Source organism: Rissa tridactyla, chromosome 1 (assembly GCF_028500815.1).
Source record: "Rissa tridactyla isolate bRisTri1 chromosome 1, bRisTri1.patW.cur.20221130, whole genome shotgun sequence".
NCBI lineage: Eukaryota > Metazoa > Chordata > Aves > Charadriiformes > Laridae > Rissa > Rissa tridactyla.
In genome coordinates, this window is record NC_071466.1 from 180,852,352 (window position 1) to 180,874,333 (window position 21,982).

A 21,982-nucleotide genomic window follows, 5' to 3' on the forward strand; every position below is an offset into this window, starting at 1 on the left:
GGGGAGGCTGTACCCCTGTCCTTTCTCATCGCTTCCTTACATAGCCCTTACTGGCCACTACTGGAGCCAGCATTGCAGATACGGGGAGCTTTTGGTCTGTGCTGACATGCTGTTCCCACGGGCTTTAGTTAGGGTACAGGCAGAGCAAAAAGGAGATGTGAAGCAAAACTGGAGCTGTGAGAAGAAGATGTTCCTGAGAGGAGCTCTGTGTTTCTGCATGGGCAGAAGTGGCGCTTGTTACTTGCAGACATGAGACAGGACGAAGAAGCTGTCATCTCAGGAACACGTACAAGTGAGCCTACAGCTCTTATTCCCTTGCAGATTTTCGAGGTTTTTCACAATATACCTTTTTCGTAAGACTGCTAATAACTACCAAGGAATAGTGAGAACTATACAACAGTGAAAGTGACAGCCAGACACCAGCCTGATGAGGAAAATACATCTGAATTAGTGGCCTTTTCATTAGTACTCAATAAATTTTGTTTGAACTGTATGATCAAAAAGACGTGGGAAATTTGCCTGTTTCCGACCATCACATGTGAACTTATTATTCCATATCGAAACCATGAATTCTTCATCGGCACAAAAAATCACTAATTGATTAGTTAATTCATAGAAACTGAAAACATGTTTTGATAAAATATGGCTTCATGTGTGATTTTCCTGGGGCTCGCAGTTGTCATTTAAATAAATAATATTTATTTTTTCAAATAATGCTGTTTTTCAAATAAAGCTCACAAATAATGCAAGCTTGCCGATATTTTCTCCTGTCTCTTTCACATAACAAGAAAGATTCCTACATAATTTATCTTCCTTTTTCATGCTTCTTTCCTCGAGCGTGCTTCCTTGGTGAGCTGAAAGACATGATTCCTCACCTAGCATTGCTTCAAACCTTTCTTACAGTGACCCGTGCTGTGGACTGTTCTGAACTCAACTTCATGACCAACTTTGTTTTCCTTTTCCCCATTTGTTATAACTACTTAGGTCTGACCCAAATTGTTTATGTTTATATTTTCACAGGGTTTTGTGCACAAAATATAACACACCTTGTGAGCCATGTGTTCACTTCTTCTACCTTCATGCTGAAGCCATATAAACAAACACACGCGCAACACGTGCACATACAAGTCCAGTGTTGAGCCAAAATAATATCATCCTTAATTATGGCTGTAAGTGAAGCAAAGTTCTCAAAGCTGGCCACTGTATTTTTTTTTCTAGTCAATTATTAAACAGTCTAATTCTGAAGAAAAGGGATCACATTTCAAACGTTGCCTTCCTGAACTGACTCAATAAATTTTCGATCAGATATAGGGTTTATAAGAGAACAGACTTTCAAAGATGAGTGTCAGTTGCATTCGTGTTTTTTGCTGGGTCTGTTTTCCCTGCCAAGAGCAGGTGTCCAGCATTCACTTTCTGTTTCACCTTCATCTGCATTTTGGGCTTATTGTCAAAATACATACGAGAGCCTTGCCAAATTCCTTTAAAGCCCCATCCCTTGGATGTACCCGCCAAACCCTCCCTGCTCTCTAAGTTAGCTGTTTATAGTGGCGTTTGGCTTGAAATGCAAGTAAATAAGTTCTGGGGACTGATCCTATTTGGCATGGGGAAAGAGCCAGAGGCAAAACGCACGCTGGAAATCTCGCAGCCGCCACAAGCTGGAGCTTGCTCAGGAGGCGAGGAGCAGCTCCAGCGACCCTGGGGTGCCCGGGGAAGAGGGTCCAGCAGGCTCCTCGGTGGCAGGGCCACCTTTGTCTGGCTGCCCGTTGGCCACTGATGGACTGCAAGGACAGCAGCAAAGGCGTGCGGAGGTGCTGAGCCCCCCAGGCCAAGCAGCACGAGTAGGAAGCTGCCACCAAGGCTCCCCTCCATCCCATGGACACACTCTCTGCCAGGGGGGTCGTGCCATACGTAGCTCTCCGTTGATGCTTTCTGCCCGCAAGGTCACGCATGGGCACGCTCAGAGCACCAAAGCTCGACATCACAGGGAGCCCTGGCGTCTTACCTCTGGGTGTACTCTGCGTTGGAGTAACTATGGGTAACTTGCAAAGTTCCCCTGGAATAGAAAGCTTTAAAAATGATCTGCCTAATATAAGGTGTGTCTCAGGAAAACTTGAAATTATTTCAAATTGAAATTTTCCTTTTGAAAAACATGTATCTAGACACGTAATTTTAAATAGTTTTTATCTTCTAATAAAATTTTCATATATTATGTGCCAGTGGATATGTTCTATTAATGCATAATATATTTTTTTCTTTTTTTTTGGTAAAATCATTATTGACATCTTCTGGTTAGTTCTGAGTGCAGCATTTTATTTTGTTTTGTATATTAAATGTTTTGTGCTTGTTATAGGTAAGCAACTGTTTTAAAGAAAGAACAAAAACAATTGTCAGAGATTTTCCAAGTTGTGTCTATGTGTTGGAAAACACTATGTTATAGAAACTAAGTTGTTTTAATACGCATTAAGCAGCAGCTGATTATGATTTTTAAATAATTGAAAGCAGCAGTAAACTATCCAGGTATTTTGGCTTAGTTATTAGATCATAACAGAACATTCGATTATGCACTAGTAATTCTGATATCACAAAACACTATAGAAAGAGCAAAAAATAATACACAAGGCCTTACGTTTGGCTGGAAACTGAGAAGCCACAGCAGCATACAAATGGTTTAAAACTGAATTTGTTTTTTTTTTTCTTTAAATAAATTCTTTTTCATTTAAAAAACAATTGTGTTCATGAGAAATATTTTCAAGATTGCTATGATTTTGTGAATAAAACAATAAACAATCCTTTTGTCAAAATGGCTTTTTTCCCAGTGGGCAGCGATGCTGGCAAAACTGGTCAACCTGGTTTCACCTGCAGGTTCCCAGGAGGACTCGAACACCACCCAGCTCGGTCGAAGGTCCTGGCTGGTGGGAGCTGCCAGCAGAGCAGTCCCATGACCCACCATGCTCCATCAGAGCCCATACCTGCCCCACAAAGCACTGAAGTGCTCCCTGAGGCAGGACCTTGTTTTTGTGAAGATGGTTACAGGCAATGGGTGGAAAGGCCAGAAGACAGCAGAATATCATAAATTTGGGGAGAGGGGTAGAGGGTGAAAGGAGATTTGTGGGTTCCAGACACAATAAAAGTAAGACTTAATATAGTGATTTTAAAAGCTGACATGGGACAATTGCCCCTCTCTGCCAGACATAGGCAAAGCTGAGTCACTTATCAGTGCGCGCATTGAAGTCAAGGAATTTATTTCAGATGGGCACGTTTCCACATGTGCTGAGCACCTGGTACTGAGACCATACCAATGCCCACCACTGTGCCCAGTGGTACATAGTGGGCTGGTACTGGCCAGGCAGATGCATGCTGGGACAGTGCAGTTGATGCACCATGGACCCTACTTAAAATACATCCTTCAATGTCCACCTTCAGCAAATGTGCAAGGAGCAGAGCAGCCAAAAACCGACAGGTCAGGTTTATATGAGCCGTGTTCTTTAGTTGTACTGATTTCACTGTGACAGCCATGCTTGTATTACTAATCTTTGAAAGCCCTAAACTTTTCCAGACTTTAGACTGCTGTCATGGCAAACATTGAGAGTGTGCCATGGGGAAGAAGAGCTTTGGCTTCAGCCCCACTGATGCACTCAAAACCCTCCTTCCAAAACAGGCCCTTAAGACGGCAGGCACAAGCTGGAGATGGTCACCGGTTATTTTTAAGATAAGAATCAGAGCAGCATGAGTTCTGGGAAAATGAAGTGGGCTGAGAGCCTCTTTCTCCTATCTTTGTCCTTGCATGAACTGCAGCTCAGCAGAACCCAAACCCCAGAAACATGATCGACAGGGTGCACCGGTGACTGATACCTACAGATGCACATTCCTTCTCAGTACGAACAGCTTTTAAAGTGTTTTTGCTAGCTGTGGAAACACAGGCACTGAGCACACTGGGATATTAAACTCTGCTGATGAGCACAATATCAGCACGGGATTTATTCCACATTTCTGTCTCCAACACACCCACACTGTACATTTATAATACTCCTTTCCACTGAGATTTATCTCTGTCAGTAGCTAAAAGCTCTTCACTGGTTCTACCAACTTTCATTTTCACCAATAATCCACTTCACTGAAAAAAAATATATGTTTCAGCCATGTTGTTCCTTATCTTTTATTTCTTGAAATTACAGGACCATAGAGTTAATATCCTGGACTTGTTACATTTCTAACTTGGTAAACACTGGGAAACTGAAGGCTGCAGACCTTATTTCTATCACAGAACTGTTTCTCTTTTCGAAGAATTGTGGATTAACAGCCTGCCGCTGTCATTTCTCTTGTAAAGACACACATGTCCAGCAAGCTCCACCTTTAATCTTGGGCCATCATTTCTTTGCTGTGCAGCAAGCCATGGTATAAAAGTAGCTGCAGAGAAGATGGGGTATATGGTCCTTGCCTCAAAGGTAGAAGAGCTGTGCAACGGTTGTCCATCATAAGTGGAAAGTCTGTTCTTGGGGCTGTGTGAGATGTCATTTGGTCTGCACTCCTCCTTGACATCCTCACGGCTGGCTCTTGCAGAGGTGCCCAACCCAGCAGCGAGGAGCGGGACGGCAGCACCAGCAGCTCTCCTGGCTCCTGCCTCCAAACACCACCAGGAGAAGGAGGCAATACACACAGTTGCTGTAATTGGACCCTGGGAAATAAATCCATTTTGAAAGCACTGATAGCCACCGGCAGTCAGAAAAGGAGCAGATTTTTAGCAGGCAGAACAGTCCAATGAAGGCAGCCAACACTTCCAGCCCTGTAGGCATTTGTAGCCAGGCTGTATTTTTCTTTTATATTGCAATCAGTGGTGAAGAAAAATACAAAACACTTATATACCTCTGCAAGTGATGTGTGCAATTCCTTTCTCAGTGCAACGAGAAGAGTAATGTGGCACCTGTGGCCATTCAAGGCTGCAGGGGACTAATTAAGCTTAGTGATTAACTGGCCTGCTTTGACACCTAGGCTGCTCTTCTTTGCTACAGTCAATCAGTATAACAGAAAATCCGTAAGGTCTGGTTAGAAATGCCCCCTTTTGCTATACCCAAAAGGGGAAGGATGCTGTCTAACACATCACCAAGCAAAAGAGTTTTCAGAGACTTTTGTCTGCAGCTCTGGTAGTGCCAGACCTCTCCATTTCCCTCTGAGCTACATTAACTGGCCATTTCTTCTCAATTAGGGAGAAGAAATCAGTTGGCATAGTCTGTTCCCTGTGCAACGGACTGAGAAATATCACATTATTTATTCTGGATTAACTGAATGAGGCTGGAAAGATTCATTTCTTCTCAGTCTGCTTTGACAATGTAATTTGTTACGTGGCATTTAATTCTACAAGCTAGAATTAAGCTAGGAAAATGCAGGGTATCAGAAACCATCTGCAAGCGAGTTCAGCGCCCGTGAAGGACTCGGCGCCCTGGAGCCCCGCAGGCCCTGTGCTGGCCCTATGCACAACACCAGTGAGCTGCTGCACCAGTCAGCCTGGGACAATGGGATGTGAGCCACACACCCTTACTTTGTCAGTGGATGAGCATTATTCCCATATAATCCTTTTATGGGTCTTTCTCTGATTATCGCCACCTATAGCACCAGTTAGCAGAGATTCCAGTGATGCAGAGACCTGATGCAGGCTTGGGGAACTGTGGCTGGAAAGCTGCCCAGTGGAAAAGGACCTGGGGGTGTTGGTCGACAGCTGGCTGAACATGAGCCAGCAGTGTGCTCAGGTGGCCAAGAAGGCCAATAGCATTCTGGCCTGTATCAGAAATAGTGTGGCTGGCAGGACTAGGGAAGTGATTGTTCCCCTGTACTCAGCACTGGTGAGGCTCCACCTCAAATACTGTGTTCGGTTTTGGGCCCCTCACCACAAGAAAGACATTGAGGTGCTGGAGTGGGTTCAGAGAAGGGCAATGAAGCTGGTGAGGGGTCTAGAGAACAAGCCTTATGAGGAGCAGCTGAGGGCGCTGGGGTTGTTCGGCCTGGAGAAAAGGAGGCTGAGGGGAGACCTTATCACTCCCTACAGCTACCTGAAAGGAGGGTGTAGCGAGGTGGGGGTCGGTCTCTTCTCCCAAGTAACAGGTGATAGGACGAGAGGAAATGGCCTCAATTTGCGCCAGGGAAGGTTTAGATTGGATATTAGGAAAAATTTCTTCACTGAAAGGGTTGTCAAGGCTGCCCTTGACAGGCTGCCCAGGGAAGTGGTGGAATTACCATCCCTGGAGGTACTTTAAAGACAGGTAGATGTGGTGCTGAGGGACATGTTTTAGTGGTAATTTGGCAGCGTTAGGTTAACGGTTGGACTTGATGATCTAAAAGGTCTCTTCCAACCAAAACAATTCTATGATTCTATATGCCAGGTGGACACTGAATTAAATGCCAGCCTACACCTCCATTAGTCCAAAGCAATTCATCAATGGGTGAAGCGTTAGACAAAGGGTTCAGGAGACCTGGCTAACTTGAATAAGCCTCAGGCAGGCTCATTTTCATACCTGTCAGCTTGTCTCTATCTTCTCCATCAACTGTTAACATGCTGGGGACAGGACCATTCTCGGGAATGGTCTGTATAGCACCTGGCACACCCTCCTCCTCCTCCTCCTCCTCCTCCTCCTCCTCCTTCCAAGCTCAGCTGTGCACATCTGTGTGCTTCCACCATGCATAATCACAAAAATAGTCCTTTATATATTGTAGGTGCAGAACAGGAGCAAGCTTGATCAATATTTCTTTTTCTGACATTACTTATCCAATCTATTTTAAGGAGTGACGCTGGTGCAGGAAAGTCATGCTCATGACTGAAAAGTGCACTTTACATAACCTTACTTTGATAATTTCCTAATTCCTTCATGTTTTGCTCAAAAATATTGAGCAAAAATATTAAGCTCAAAAATACTGTGTCTTTTGTTCTTTCTCTATACTTGGATTTCCTGCTGGTTATTGCAGTTGAAGCTAAGCCATGCTAAGTGCTTTGGGCCAAATTTTGCATGGATTTACACAGCAAAAATCAAGTGAATTTCAAATGGTGCAGGATTCACTTCACTGTGTCTTTTAAAATTTACTCTATTTAGGTAATATTACTAGGCGTACCACAAGAGATAGATTGTAGTTACTAGGATCAGACACAGCTCAGGCAAGCGGTGAAATTTGCATACTGCTTTTCCATTTCCTTATTTTTTCCCCCACCTTAAAATATCTTCTTAGTGAAAAGAAAAAGCTGTGTGAGACCCTGGTACATCACCTGGCCATCCCTGCAGGCCCAAGTCAACTCACTTCTGGGTAAAGCATTGCTGACACGTGCTCATCTGACTTTGCACTTCTTATAAATTGCTTCCTACTTTTCCAGCCCATTTCTCCCATTTGTCATGATATATTGAAATCCAAGGACTGCTTTCAAACTGCTCACAGCTCCTCTTGTCTCCGCACCAGCTACCCATTAGTACACCTTCTGCATTTTACAGCTTCTCAAGCACTGTAGAAACCCCTGATGTGCCCTGGACCTTTGGCAAACATCTGGGCCCTCATTTGATACACTTTTCTGGCTTGACACTAAACCTCTGATAATTATTTCTTGAGAGTGGGTTTTCAATAATTTGGGCAACAACCTTCCAGTTGCTCCAAGAACACGTTACTACAGCCTGCTTTTAAAAATGTCAGGGGAAATATGGGGTCAAAAGCCCTACCACACTCATGTTATCCAACACCTTTTGCTTTTTTTCTTTTCCATCAGGCTTTTGGTGCTGTCTGGGAAGAAAATAAGGTCACTCTTGAGAAATGCATATTGGTTGTGACTTCTTGGTGCTTATACATAGTTTGTTTCTCAGTTTACTCCAGAAATTAAATTTAGGCTGGTAGATCTATAGCTCACTCAGCTTTTCTTTCCCCTTTTTAAGTGTAGAGAATAAGTTTGCAACTTTCCAGTTTAAGCAATCTATTCTGTCCACTGCCACTTTTCAATGGTAAAAGTAAATTCCTCTGAAACTGCCTTGCGCCTTACTGTGTCGGGTTTGGCAGAAAGTGGTGTGAGAAATTCCTGCCTCCCACCCCCACTGCACCTCATGCCTCCTTCTCTCTCTCCATCCTGTCTCTTTGTCACTTCTTTTGTTGCCCTGAAACCACCACTTACCCCCCATCCCCATCTTTGTAAGCACAATTGTTGTTGTACTGTAATTTTGCCAGTTAGAAAATAACCCTCTCCTTCTTTATCTTGGAAGGGTTGTTTCAACCCAAGGTATGTCAGCAGTCCAGTTTGTAGATCACACCTAAGGGAAGGCTGCACTATGGCACGGGGGGCAGAGATGAGCCCCTAAGACATTTTGCCAGCTTCAAAGCTGGACTAAGGTGTTGTGGAAATGCAGCCTCCTCCAGCACTCTGAGGTCAACATCCTCAGGACGAGACAACCTCAAAGCAGCTAACTTAGCCAAGCCCACTCTTTTCTTTTTAGACCTGAGTGCTTCCTCTTTTCTCTGATTTTGGTTTTATTCATCCTCAGATCACAATTAGTGAAGACTGCTGGATATTTTAATTGTCTGCTTCGTTCTTGCTGCTTTCGGCTGCAGACTAGCTGCTTGTTGGGTGATGAACCCAAACTTCTCCTAAGTGCCACCTAGCCACCATACAGCTTAAAGACCGTTTTGTTCTTAGCTTTTACTTCTCTTGCAAGCTGAATTTTAGGACTTGATCTTTCCTGTCCTTCCTTGTCCTCATCCTTCATAACTTCACTGAGTTTCTTCTTTCTGTGCAACTTCCCTGCCAAATATCCCAGGGAAGGTCTGAAGGGGACCCAGGAAAGTCCAGTGGATGAAAACTAATGGACCACATTCTCTATATAATAATTCAACAGATGAGGACAGGTGTTGCCCTGGCTCTCCTGGATAAATAAACTTGGTGTACCCCTCTCCTGATCTGCTGAAGAACTGCAAAGGACTCCAAATCTACCAATGAACCTGCCTCCAAGTTTACAACCCTACCTGCAACTATAGTTAAAAGCATTCTTAGGAGGAAGGAGTGAATTGCCTTTTAGATGAAAAACAGGATTTGGTGCTGGGAAAGCAGCATCTCCAGGAGAGAAAGGAGTCATCTTTTCCCCCACTCCTGGTCGCCTGCCAAGAAGAACACCTGAATATCTAATGAAGGCTGGGAGGGTGAGCGCCGGGCCAGTATAGCAAGCCTGTGAAGCCATTAAAAAACAACTGTGTGGGAAAAGATAAACCTGTAATGCTGCCAAGTTCATTGAGACCTGTGGCATGATGAACTTCCCAGTCAGTAATCTATAAATTATTTCAGAGCTGCCTGTGGCAGCTTTGCCCTCTTTTCCAGCATAGTGAACCATTACAGATGAGAAAATGAATAACCAGCTTGTCTCTTTCTTACTCTTCCTTTCTCTCTAGGACCAGTGAAAATTTGCTGAAGGTCTTGCAATATCTAGGCACTGTGCTAGTCCCTGTCTGGTGTAAACTGTTGCAGTCTGCGCTGGCATCAAAGGCAGTGCCTCAGTTTACAGCAGCCGAGAATTTGATCCTCTGCAATGTAGGACAATGGTGTCAGCTCTCCACTAGCCAGGGTCCGGGGATGACGCGTCCTGGCTGTACAGCGCAGGGGGGGACACCCGGTAAGCGTGGCCCTAAGGGACCATTGGTCCAGCGCAGGCGGCAGGGAGCCAGGAACCCTGGCAGATACAGGCTGTTTCCAGCTGGAGTATCTCTGTATTACAGCCCCCACAGAGCGAGCTCTGGGCTGGCTTGTTTATTTAGGTTCAAAACCACATTCGATACTCCCACTGTACCTGGGCTGATAAGCCTCCCCGAGACTGATGCGCGGGAGAAAGCAGTAACTAGCTTGGAGCACACAGAGACAAAGCCAAGTGACGGTGAATAAGTCCTCCCAGACGTGAGCTGACTCCATGCAAAATCCGTTTGCAGAGCACAGTGAGATTATTGTGCAGAGATACCACAGCTGGCCCTTCAAAGAGCTGGTTTCGGTCAGCTGAATGTATTAATCCAGGCTAACATGCTTCCAGATAAGTCAAATACCAAATTGATTGGGCAAATATCTACACTGGTGGATCTATATCTAGTGTAGCTAGCTCATCCAGAGTTGATTGTAGACCGATTTCTGAGAAATCCAAATTAAGTAGACCTTAATAAAAAGAAAACCCAACAAAATCTGAAAAGAATAAAGTCCCTTGGTTTTTTGGACTTGTGAAAAGCATAAATATTAGTTTGTTCATTTTAGCTGCATTTTGCTTGCAAGATAATCTTTTGGTCCTTAAGTCAGAACTCAATTTTAAAAAGAGGATGAATAATTCATATTTTACACTGATGGAACACGTTCCATTGGGAATCCCAAAATATTTTGCAAACACTAAAGGATAAAGCCTTCCAACAGACCTCAGAAGGAGGTAAAATTATAACACCATAGGCTTTTTATAATCACAAACCATAGGGATCAGTCTTGTTCTAGGACCTGCAGAAAAATCTGTACAAAGCTCAAAACAGCACGCAAGGCTTCTCAGATGCCTGGCATTTTCTGCCTTGCTTCATATCAACACACTACTTCTCTGACATATTTAGATTGCCATATAATACTTTGTTTTTCCAGACGATAAAGAGCTAATTCTCATTTAAACAAATGACTTTTCGATCTTTATAAATTAGGAGGCAGGCAGCATTTCCTCCAGCTGCCATTCAGCAATTACGCCGTTTGGAAATGGTACCCAGCGATTTGTGATAGCATAATCCCTTTGGAGTATGGAAGTAACTCCACAGTCAGGCTTGATTAGAAACGCCCAGTTGGCTGCCAGGGACACATTTCAAACAGGTTTATGCTGGATTGCTGATATAGTTGTATGCATTAATCGAACAGTCAAACATACAAATGACCCAATCTGCGTTTGCAAAGCTAAACTATGCAGTCCTAAACCCATTTTCTGGCCTAAAGAGTTCCGCGTGCCAAGGACGTAACCAGAAAAACAGTTCCTCGTGTGCCCTCAGAACAGTGAGCGGTATCAATCCATAGAGCTCATCTATATTTGCAGGCAGTCAGCTCTAAGCTTGGGGCATCGTTGTACCAGAAGCACATTTTAAATATTATTAAACTTATAACCATGAACTCTTTTGCATATCCATAACATAAATCCATTCCAAGGACAAAGCTAGTCTTTAAAAACCTGTGCCAGAGCACCTCAAAACCTTTCCGATGGCTTGAAATCAGGCTTTAAAGTCCATGTTGTTTTTCTACCCTTGTTTGACATGAGAGAAAGCCCAACCAGACAGAGGAAATGGCAACTAGAGCATTTCCTTGTGTTACCTCTCAAAATCTTATACGTTATATAGCCATTTTCTTCTTAGAGGAAGAAATGTGAAAGGTACTTTGAATGCTGAAAACAAAACTGTTGTGGATGTGAACAGCTGAAAAATGAAGCAGATTCCTAGTCAGACGATTGGCCTGGGGACAATGTGTGTGATTTGTCTCCTGAGCTGAACTCTGCTTTCCCAGGTGCTCTCCAGCACAAATCCTGCCAGGTCCCTTCCAAAAGTCTGTGTGCAGCTGATGTAAAACCCTCTGGCCAGCCACCGAAGAATGCAGCTCGCAGAAAAGTAAACCTACTATAAGCTGCTGCTCTATCTTGGCAAGCAGATATACTAGATATCCCTCTGCAGAGTTATAAAACTGAATGGATGTGTTTGGAAAGCTGTCATGAGAGGACAGTAAACTACACCAAAATCATACCAAAAAGAGCATGAGGGAGAGATGGAGGTAGAAATACGAATACAACAGAATGCAATTTAGAAATACCATGTTTATCCATTTTATTTGTGCAAAGACCGCCTTTCCTCTGCCTTCATCAGAGGGATCGGTGTGGCTCTGCAGGATGGGAGGCAGGAAAGGGGGGCGCCTGTGTCCCGTGTGAAGTGTGGTCCTGTGCCATCCAGCAGTGACGCCGAGCCAAGCAGCCTGATCAGCCTGTGCCAGCACCTAAACTCATCTTGTTGCTGAGTGCGAGCCTTTCTGCACAGTAAACCGATTGATTTCAAACAACGCCAACGTACAGATGCCCACAGGCCCCTTGGCTGTGGCACAGCTACTGCTGCCTGTCCTTCTGAACGACCAGGAACGGCCGTGAGCCCAAGGTCTCTCCAGCTATCTTGTGTGGACAAGGGATGGCTTTATACAAGCAGCACAACTCTGCAGGTCCTATAGCAACATTACTGGGAAAAAAAAGGAAGGATTTTTTTCCATGGTGGCTCCTGCAGACCATCCAATGCCATGCAATAGGAAGTGCAATGCAGTACTATTAATAATATCTGGATGACAGTGAATTACTAGCTTACTATTAGCTTATGCCTGGCTCTAATTTCCGTTTCAAGTTTGCATTTATTTTTCACTTTGCTAAATCTACAATATTAACACGGCATCAGAGATATCCATTGGAAAAAAATTTCTGACTCCAAGGGGAAAGGCAGCAGGACTTATGCAGGGATGGGCTGAATCTCCTTAACCTGGCTTTACAGGTATGTCAGCGCCCTGCCAACTTTACTTTCAACAACATTATATTCCTGATGAGCATCACTCATGGAAATTGCCCCAGCTATCACACTACCTAGTCACACTCACTCATTTATAGTAATTTGTCTGGAGACCTGATGTCTGAGTTGGCAGATATTTCAAAGAGCTCCTTTGGTTCAGTCCTCCCTCTTAAAAAACTGTGTTGCTTTTGTTTAATCGTTCTTGGAGGTAGGAGGCAGGGGCAGGTTTTGCCCCTTGCAGGGTGTGCTGCGTGTCTGACAGAGCAACGCGAGGGCCCTGGGCTGAGTTATTCCAGGGCAAGTCAGGTTGATCAAAAAAAAGAAATTCATAGTGGAGGTGAAAGAGGTATTTTTAATCCATTAGGATGCTAGTTATGATTACTATATGAAACAACTAATCTCTTTTGACAGGGCTTCAAACAATGTGCCACGCAGCCCAGACCTTAGTCTCGGTAAAGCTGAATGTATTTCTTCTCATGCAAATAAACTTCATTTCTCTTTTGATGAAGCTTCTCGTATTTTCTTCTCAAATCCCTTTTCAGAGGTGCAATTATTCAGAGCCTTGTTTACCAAGTTCCTTAGCTGAAATGAGCAACAGCTTTGCCAAGATTGTTCTCCCTTTTGCCTCTACAACAGTAGGATTTAAACATGCTGACAATATCCAATATGGTCTTCCCCTGCTGAGCCACAGCAAGTTTTCCAAAGGTTTTTCATGGAAGGTGGCACCGGTCCAACCCCAAGGGCATTTTTTTGAAAATGCGTGTTATGTAAAACATGAAAGTCACTCACCTTTGAGGAATCCAACCCAGCCCAGCTTCGTCTCAGGCTGCTATTCAGTGATGAACAAAGGTGAAGCCCAGACTTCTCTGCCCCACAGTGAGCATTTCAGGGCCACATACCGCTTCCAGTCCTGCTCAGGCTTGAAACTTGGAGCTGAATGTATCATTTGCACATGTCCCGAAACCATAACAGATAAACATCTTCCTGATACTGCATAGCAGAGGCGCTACATCAGGGGGGCCTTGAAATCTCCCAAAATGAAAAAGGGAGAGTGCATTTCCTCAGATTTCATGCGCAGAAAAAGTGTCAGTCCTTTTGCCTACTCCACCTACGGACACGTCTCCACTTGGGCTGGCCACTGGATGGAGAGGTATCCTGGCTGCAGGACTGATCTTTCACACCTCCCCTTGCAAAGAAGGGAGGCTAATACTGCTTTTTTCTACTGTTGCAATTTATAGCCCACTTAAATGCAAGAGATCACATTCTGAGAGCGTCTACATTTGGACTGGAGTGAGCACAGATGAAATAAAGACAGGAATTTTCCTTGTACTGCAACTAATTTTTTGTTCTATTTTGCTTTTCTTTTTTATTCACCTACTTATTTCCCCTTTACGTTTCCATTCCCTTTATTTCCTCCGTTGTGTGTTTCTCCTCACTCTTCCTTCCAACTTCCGTAGCATTCCCTCGCTGGTAGATTTCCAGGGTAAAGTTTCCTTCCTTTTAAGCACAAACACAAGTGACCATGGTGTCCTCCTGATCTCGATACATGTGTCTTGTGACTCTGTTCCCAGTGCAACACAGGGCAAGAAGAGGTTATTATACAATATAGGTGCATATACATGTTTGGTATGCTATGGTTTTTTATGTCACATTTTGATGTTACATTATATTATGTTATATTGTCTTACATTATATGTTATCTTATGTAAGGGGAAACCAGCATTTCACATTACATCCCCAGCCACTGCCTAAATACGGTCAGCACTTTTTTCTTACCATATGGACATGTGCAAACATAGCAACTAAAAAGTGCAATCAGGGCCAGGCCAGGTGTGTCATGCACTGTGAGCAGTCAAAGAAGGGGACAACCCTGCAGTTTGCTGCAAGATGTTAGGGCTCATCATCAGGGATGGTGAAGGTAACAAGGAAAGGGAAGAGCAGTCAGCCCAGATCTACCAGGCTTTCAATCCTGTTTTTCACCTTACAGCAAGAAATAGTAGTGCCATTGCTCATCCTGGAAGGTGTCACAGCTTCTCTTTCCACCTGAAGTCTTCCCCAGCACCTTGGTGCCCGTACTGCACAAGGGCACAGGAGAGATGGGAACCAGGATACACCTACAGCTGAACATAACTCTCAAAGCTGAAGTGCTGAGCATCTCAGATGCATCTTGGCTGCACCCAGAGCAGGGCTCTGTGTTGCACGGCACACGGGGAGCCCACGGGAAGCCCAACAGGGATGGGGCAGCACTGCCCCTTGGCCCATGGTGCCCTGTCCTCCTCGCACAGTCCCCCAGCATCTGCAGTGTGCTGTAGGTATGCTGGGAGGCGTGTCAGCACGAGGAAAAGGAGATGCGGAGGAACACCACCACTAGCTCTGCCATGCTTTGTTTCAGGGCACATGCAGTCAGATGGGAGCACTGAAGGGCACTGAAGCCTGTCCTAGGGCTTCACCCCTGTCTGCCCAACCTTGCTGTTCCTGTGCAGCTCCAAAACGAGCTCCAGGACCAAGATGTTGGAGGTACCCATGGTATTTAGCCCCTAGGACACCACTTGAGATGTTAGAACAGCAGATCGCAGGTGTAGCCCATGGGTGTGAAGTCTGCTGACACCTTCTCTCCTACCAGCACACCGCTGCTGTGCCAGAGCAGACCGGAGCCATCGCCCTCCTCTCCTGCCCCTTGGCTGTCAGCAGTGAGGCCAAGCAGGCAGCAAAGCACCGCAGCGCAGCCTGTCATCAGCTCGCAGGTGCAGCAGAGACCTTCTGTGTTTCAGTTTGCACACTTCACACCTCCAGAAATCTACTTGGCAGTTCGTATAGACTTTTTTACAGCTCAAAACCTTCAAACTGCAACTGCTCTGAACCTATTGGCTTTAAAGATTTGCCTGATCTCATGTCAAAACCATGTGAAAAAGCTGAACTTTCTCAGGTCCCTCCAAACAAAAAAAAAATCCCATAATGCAAACTTCTAACTCAAAACTGAACAGAGTTTCACACTAAGTTAATAAATTTTATAGTGAAACTTGAAACCAGGTGACTTTTGCATGGATTCATTCAAAATATCTGTACAGTACCAAGTACTTGTAGCTGTTCTGTAAAGCGTGTCTTTATACTTCAGATTTCTCCACTGCTGAGTGAACCGTATGTGAAATGAAAACGTACTATTAAGACTAGCTTTTTAAATATCTTTTTAGAAATTTAGCTAGTCATTATGGATTTTTGGACAAGTAGAGTAAAGAGAAGAACGACGACAGCAGAAGAGGCAGCTGGCAGCTGCCTAGGGAGGAGCTGAGAAGCTGGGAACAGCACTAATGAAAGTTGGGGTGAAAAGTGTAGGGCTAGACTTTACCCAGAGAAGACAAGGGAAGATGGAAATCCGGGATGGTGCTCCACAGTAGCCTTTGACAAGAGACAAGCCCAAACTCTTCTGCATCTAGCACAAAAGACAGGCTGGAAGATTTTCTTTCTGCACTTCCAATGAAATCAGTGACTCCTTCATTCACTTGAAGGAAAACAGGCAGCAGGATAAAGACTGTAAATTAAATGTTATCCTGGGGAACCTGAGCAGCTCCATTATTCATGGCTTCACACCCTGCTTTCCTTGGCAAACATGGCCAGCGGTTCAGTTTTTATTGAAACGCCTCCGGAGCTCGAGGGCAGCGCGGAGAGAGAAATCTCCTGATGGAACAAGAAGCGTTATACGTGACAGCAGCTTCCTTCATTTCGAGTGAGAGGCATCGTAAGGCGGTGTGGCCTTTCTTCTTGCTCAAGAAATACCTGTTGATCCTGCAGCAGAAGGTATCTTGTGCAGCAGTGAACCATGGAGGAAGCCTATTCAGAAGACATGACTGAAGTATGTTGGGCAAACAGCAGTGAGGGGTTTTACCGTGCCTCGTCATTTGCCTGACGGCGTGTGGCAGACATTGTGCCGTGCTCGCTGCCTTGCCTTGCTTTGCCGGTCCTAAAACTCTCATTTGCAAGGAGAAGCTGCTGTAGCAGGAGGGAGTGGAGACACGAGTGCTCCCTTGTGCAGCTGGTGAGAGGTATTCCTGAACCTGTCCTTACGCAAACACCTCTGGCACAGGAAAGCTGCTGGTGTGGTCCAGAGCCATGCTTAAGCTGCTGTACAGCAAGGAATGAGGGAGGACAGGGCAGGAGGACATGATGCTGACGTGGAGATTTTGGTCCAGGAGTGGCAGAGCTGGAGCCTGGGGGCAGGGATTGGGACCCCTGTCCCCGCAGGGGATTACAATGTTGTCACCCGCCTTCACTGACATGGCAAGAGCCATGTCGCTCTGTGCAATTCCTCCCATAGAGGCAGCCCAAGAGATTTCTCTCCCATGAGGATAGGGAGCAGTTTCACCTCGGCAGGCACATCCCTGTATGTGTTTCTGAGGCCTGAAGGCTGTGGTGGGGCCGTCGGCTGCTTTTCCATGCCTTCACAGCCGCCTCCAGCTCCATTTGCCCGGGTGGCATCTGCTGCGCCACAGCCCTGCTGGCCAGATGTCGGCTTTTAGGTGGTGTCCTGGAAAACAGCCATGTCCTGGCTCGCACGCAGCTGAGGGATCAGCACATCTTTCTGCAGGCACGCAGAGGGAGCATGATTTTGCAGGAGATCCGTGCCCTGCCAGCAGCGCTGTGCCAAGACCCCCCCCTCCGCTCGGCCCCCAGGGAAAGGCGGGACGCACGAAAAACTCAAGGAGGACAGGCACAGAAACGCAGACTTTTTTTTAAGGCTTGACTACGGTACTTTCTGTCAGGGGCCATGAGCAAGACAGTGCTGGGCTGTGCAAAGAGGCCTACAGGTGGAGTGGAGGCAAAACCCCAAATGCCTGGCAAGAGATGCAACTGCATTTTGGCAATGGTTTCCCATATAAACACGCATTTTATCTCAGACACGGCTGGCAAATAGGAGAGCACAAAGGTGACTCCTCCTCGGAGGGCGTGCTCCTCATTTGAGACCTCACACAGATCACCTCTGGTCCCAGCCCCTCTGCCCGCACGGCTCGTGCCACCACGAGCGCAGCGTCTGCTGGGCCTCTGCTGAGGACCATGAGAAATGGTCTTACGTACATCCATGCCACAGGTGTAGAAACCCTCCTCTGTCCTGCTTCCAGCTGCTGCAGAGCAAAACCATCACGTGAATGCACAGGATTTGGCTCAGTACATGCCAGGCAAAGCAAGGCAGCTCCGTCAGCCCTGTGCCCACACCAGAAGCCACCACCAAGGACTGGATTGGCTCTAAGATGCTCTGTCGGTCCTCTTGAGCATATCCAGGCTTGCTGGATGTGGGGCTTGGGACACTGACACCTGTGCAGCGGCAGGCACCCTTGTGGTTTCCCTTTGGAGACAGACAATCTCCCTGTCCCCTGTGCTGCTGGTGTCCTGAACTCTTGGTTTTTCAACAGTTAAACCAAAACATCACAGAATCATAGAATGGTTTGGGTTGGAAGGGACCTTAAAGATCATTTAGTTCCAACCCCCTGCCATGGGCAGGGACACCTCCCACTAGACCAGGCTGCTCAAAGTCCCATCTAACCTGGTCTTGAACATTTCCAGGGATGGCGCATCCACAACTCCCCTGGGCAACCTGTTCAGTGCCTCACCACCCTCATAATGAAAGATCTCTTCCTAGTATCTAATCTAAATCTACCCTCTTCCGGTTTGAAGCCATCACCCCTCATCCTATCACCACATGCCCTTGTAAAAAGTCCCTCTCCAGCTTTCCTGTAGGCCCCCTTCAGATACTGGAAGGTTGCTATAAGGTCTCCCTGGAGCCTTCTCTTCTTCAGGCTGAACAACCCTGACTCTCTCAGCCTGTCCTCATAGGAGAGGTCCTCTAACCCTCTGATCATCTTTGTGGCCTTCCTCTGGACCCGCTCCAAGATGACTGGCTTTGATACATTCTTCTCACCATCCTCCTGCACAAGCACCGTCCACGGGCATTTGGGAATTGCAGTAATGAGACTCATTTTGGAGGTAACCTGTTAAGTCTTTATATGGTTCAGCTGTTCCAAAAATAGCAGCTTTCTAGAATAAGCCTCTGCCTGAGCATGATTGGCCATACCCGAGCCCTTCTAAGTTATTAGCACTGATCCAATTATGCGCTGAAGGATGTGCATTAGCCACGCAAGCTGGCATTCAAACTCACTGATTTCCACATCGAAACGTCGAAGCTTTATGGTCTCTAATTGATGAGTGGGAGTTTGCGAAGGATGTCAAATGTTACCTTTGTTTTACTGTGAGTCACTATCAATGTTGGCAAGCATTATGAAAGCAGAGGAATGCATTAGGCACCAAATATTGTACTTCTTGCTTTAAAAGACACTAATCATGGGGATTGAGATGTTATACTGCCTGTGCAGACTGATGTCCTGGCAATTTGATTGCTTTACTGCTAAGTGCTGTATCTCAAAGCTTGGCATGTCTATGTGCATCTCACTTGGTCACACATATTTGGAGGCAGTATTTAGTATTGCAAATAAGAAATTACCCTGAGTTTTCCACTTACTTACTTCTGGATGAGGATAGTAAAGCCATACACATACATTTTGAAGTATCTATATGTTCAGAGGTACGTAGCTCCCACATCTCTACAGTGAGTAAACTGCGGTGGTTTCTTTGCTACAACAGAAAGTCATTCAAGGGACTGACTTCCCTAAAATATATTGCAAAGCTGAATATGAGCCCTTTTCTACAGCAATGTTTTAGCCAGTGGTGTAACTGGACTGGTGCTCTCTGCATGGGCAAGCTGGAGGGATACATAGGGATTGTGCCAGTCTCTCACCTGCATCCGATGTGATTCCTGCCATGCACAGCTGAACTGGCGAAACTCCTGCAGTTACAAGATCAGGGCTCATTAGCTGTCCTGATGACTGGGGAGGCTAAATCCACATAACCACAGACAGCATTTCCTCCAAATGTCTTTTTTTTTTTTTTTTCCTTTACCTATGATCTGAAATTGTCAGAGCCCATTGACTGCCACAGAAGACTTTGATGACAGGCTCCTTTACATTCCTTTGCAAACCCCGCTTACAGTGAATGTTCTTCTGCCACGAAACCTGACCCAATTGTCTCCCTCTGAATAGTCAATGCTCATGCAAAAGGACTAATCAGTGATTCTGTGGCTGTTTTCCACCGAGTGTCAAAAGTCTGGAGCAGCTGATTGAGTAGGTTCAGTCTGTAATAAATGCTTTGCTCACCAATGGAGAGTTTAATAAGTAATAAAGCACTGAACATAAATCCTCTTCAGCCAGAGCATCAATATTTAAGAATATCAATGCTTAATGCTGTCATTTTAATTTCATTGTATGCATTGATTTATTTCAGCATGCAGGAACAAAATCAGAAGCTAATTTAGCTAATGAGTTCAGTTAAGCTTTTCTTTTAAAAAGGCAATGGAAATAAGTTAGAGGAGGCCTGATGCTTTAAAACTGTTCATTTTCAAAGGGAGAGGAAGTTGCACTCAGAAGAAGAGGTGTTTTGATGAAATCATAGTCAGCTGTCAGGGGCATTTAGGGACACACGGAAGAGTTTAATTTTTTTTTTGACATAAGCTACAAAGATTTGACATGAATGAATGAGTTGATTAAAATCCCCACGCTCTCTTTGCAGACACTGGCACTGAGTTGCCAGTACAGTGATAGTAGTTAATCCCCAGTTGCATCTATTTTAAAAGTCAATTTTAAACATATGTTCAGTGCTGATATATTTCTCTGTAGGTGGCTTTCTTTTAGCACAGTCTCTAGTTTACAGCATTTCAGCCAATTTCCCTCTGGGATATCAGTTTTCAAGCTTCTTGTCTTGGTGGGGAAATTAAAACTCCTCAGATGAACAGACTGACATTCAGAAATCATGTCTGGATCATTTTTAGTATAACACAAGCCCACGTGAAAGCAGGAGCTAGACAAGGAAAGACCAGGTGCAGCTACATCCTACCTTGTTATAAATACCAGGGAAAAATTACTTCTGTTCCAAATAAGTGCAAAGTGTGTCCTTTAACTACATACATCTGCCACATTTTTGCAGATCTGACTCCCTTCTGAGTAGTAAATCTCTTTCTGGGGATAGGCAGCACCTAGCTGTGGAAGCCAGCTGGTCTTTGATTGTCCCCTCCCCATCTTCCCTCCTCTCCCTGCACCCAATGCCCAGACATTTTGGCAACAGTGTGAGGACAGGAAGGGGCAGGTCCTGGCCATACCTCAAGTGCAAGGTCTTTTAAGAGGGGTCGGAGTAGGGAACCACCACAGCCGGAGCTGGCTAGGGGCTGAGAGACATCAGTGAGCTCTTGCCCTGGCTTCAAGTGCCAAGTCTGCTGAGGACAAAGAGGGTGATGATTATTGAATTACAGGAACAGGCTCTGGTAAAGCACAGGGGACTGGAAGTGGGACATATGTGCCCATGAAAGGGGGACAAAGAGTGAAGAAGCAAAATACTGAAACCCATGGGGAGAGCACTCTTTAAGAACCATGTGGAGTCTGCTGGAGAATGAGAGCTGCAGACACCCCAGAGCAGCTAAATATTTTGAGCCTCTTTTTTCTGTCAGTTAACCCAGACAGTGATAAGCAGAGCATTAAGCAAGTTCTTAAGTTCTGGGTATCCCTAAAGATAGTGATATTAAGAACATGTTCTTATTTGAGCATTGCTTAAGCAACCTCTTGCCAAGGCAGCTCAGCACCCATCCCAACTGAGCCACAAACAACTGTTACCCAAAATAAACCTGGCACACATTTTCAATGGGTGTTACGGTTTCTACCACACCTCTTCATTTTTACACTTCAACTGTTTGTGTTTTATCCAGCACAGTAGTTTTAGGCTGCTGCCACCTTTTTGATTAGGTTGTCGTATGCATTCTGTTTTGCCTAAGCAGGAAAAGTGTGATTAAGCTCCCATACATACAAGTAAATGAAATTAAAAGGACGGAAAAAATAAGATTTCAATTGCAGATGATGGACCATGAACGATACTTGCTCTCGACTGTGCGCTTCAAGAAAGCCATCACATGAGATCTCTCAATGTATTTTCAAGACTGTACCCCATAGCAGTAAACAGCTTTCCCATTAAAACACATTCATTATAAATAGAACTCCTGTGCAGGAACGCTTTTCTTCACTACCATTATTCTCCCTTGGAAAAACAGGAATTATAATATATATGACCCATACCCCCTACTACAAGAAAGATATGGACATGCTGGAACGTGTCCGGAGAAGGCCCATGAGGATGATCAGAGGGCTGGAGCACCTCTCCTATGAGGACAGACTGAGAGAGTTGGGGTTGTTCAGTCTGGAGAAAAGAAGGCTCCGAGGAGACCTTATAGTGGCCTATCAGTGTCTTAAGGGGGCCTAGAAGAAAGCTGGTGAGGGACTTTTTAGGATGTCGGGTAATGGCAGGACTAGAGGGAATGGATTAAAACCAGAGATGGGTCGATACAGACTGGACATTAGGA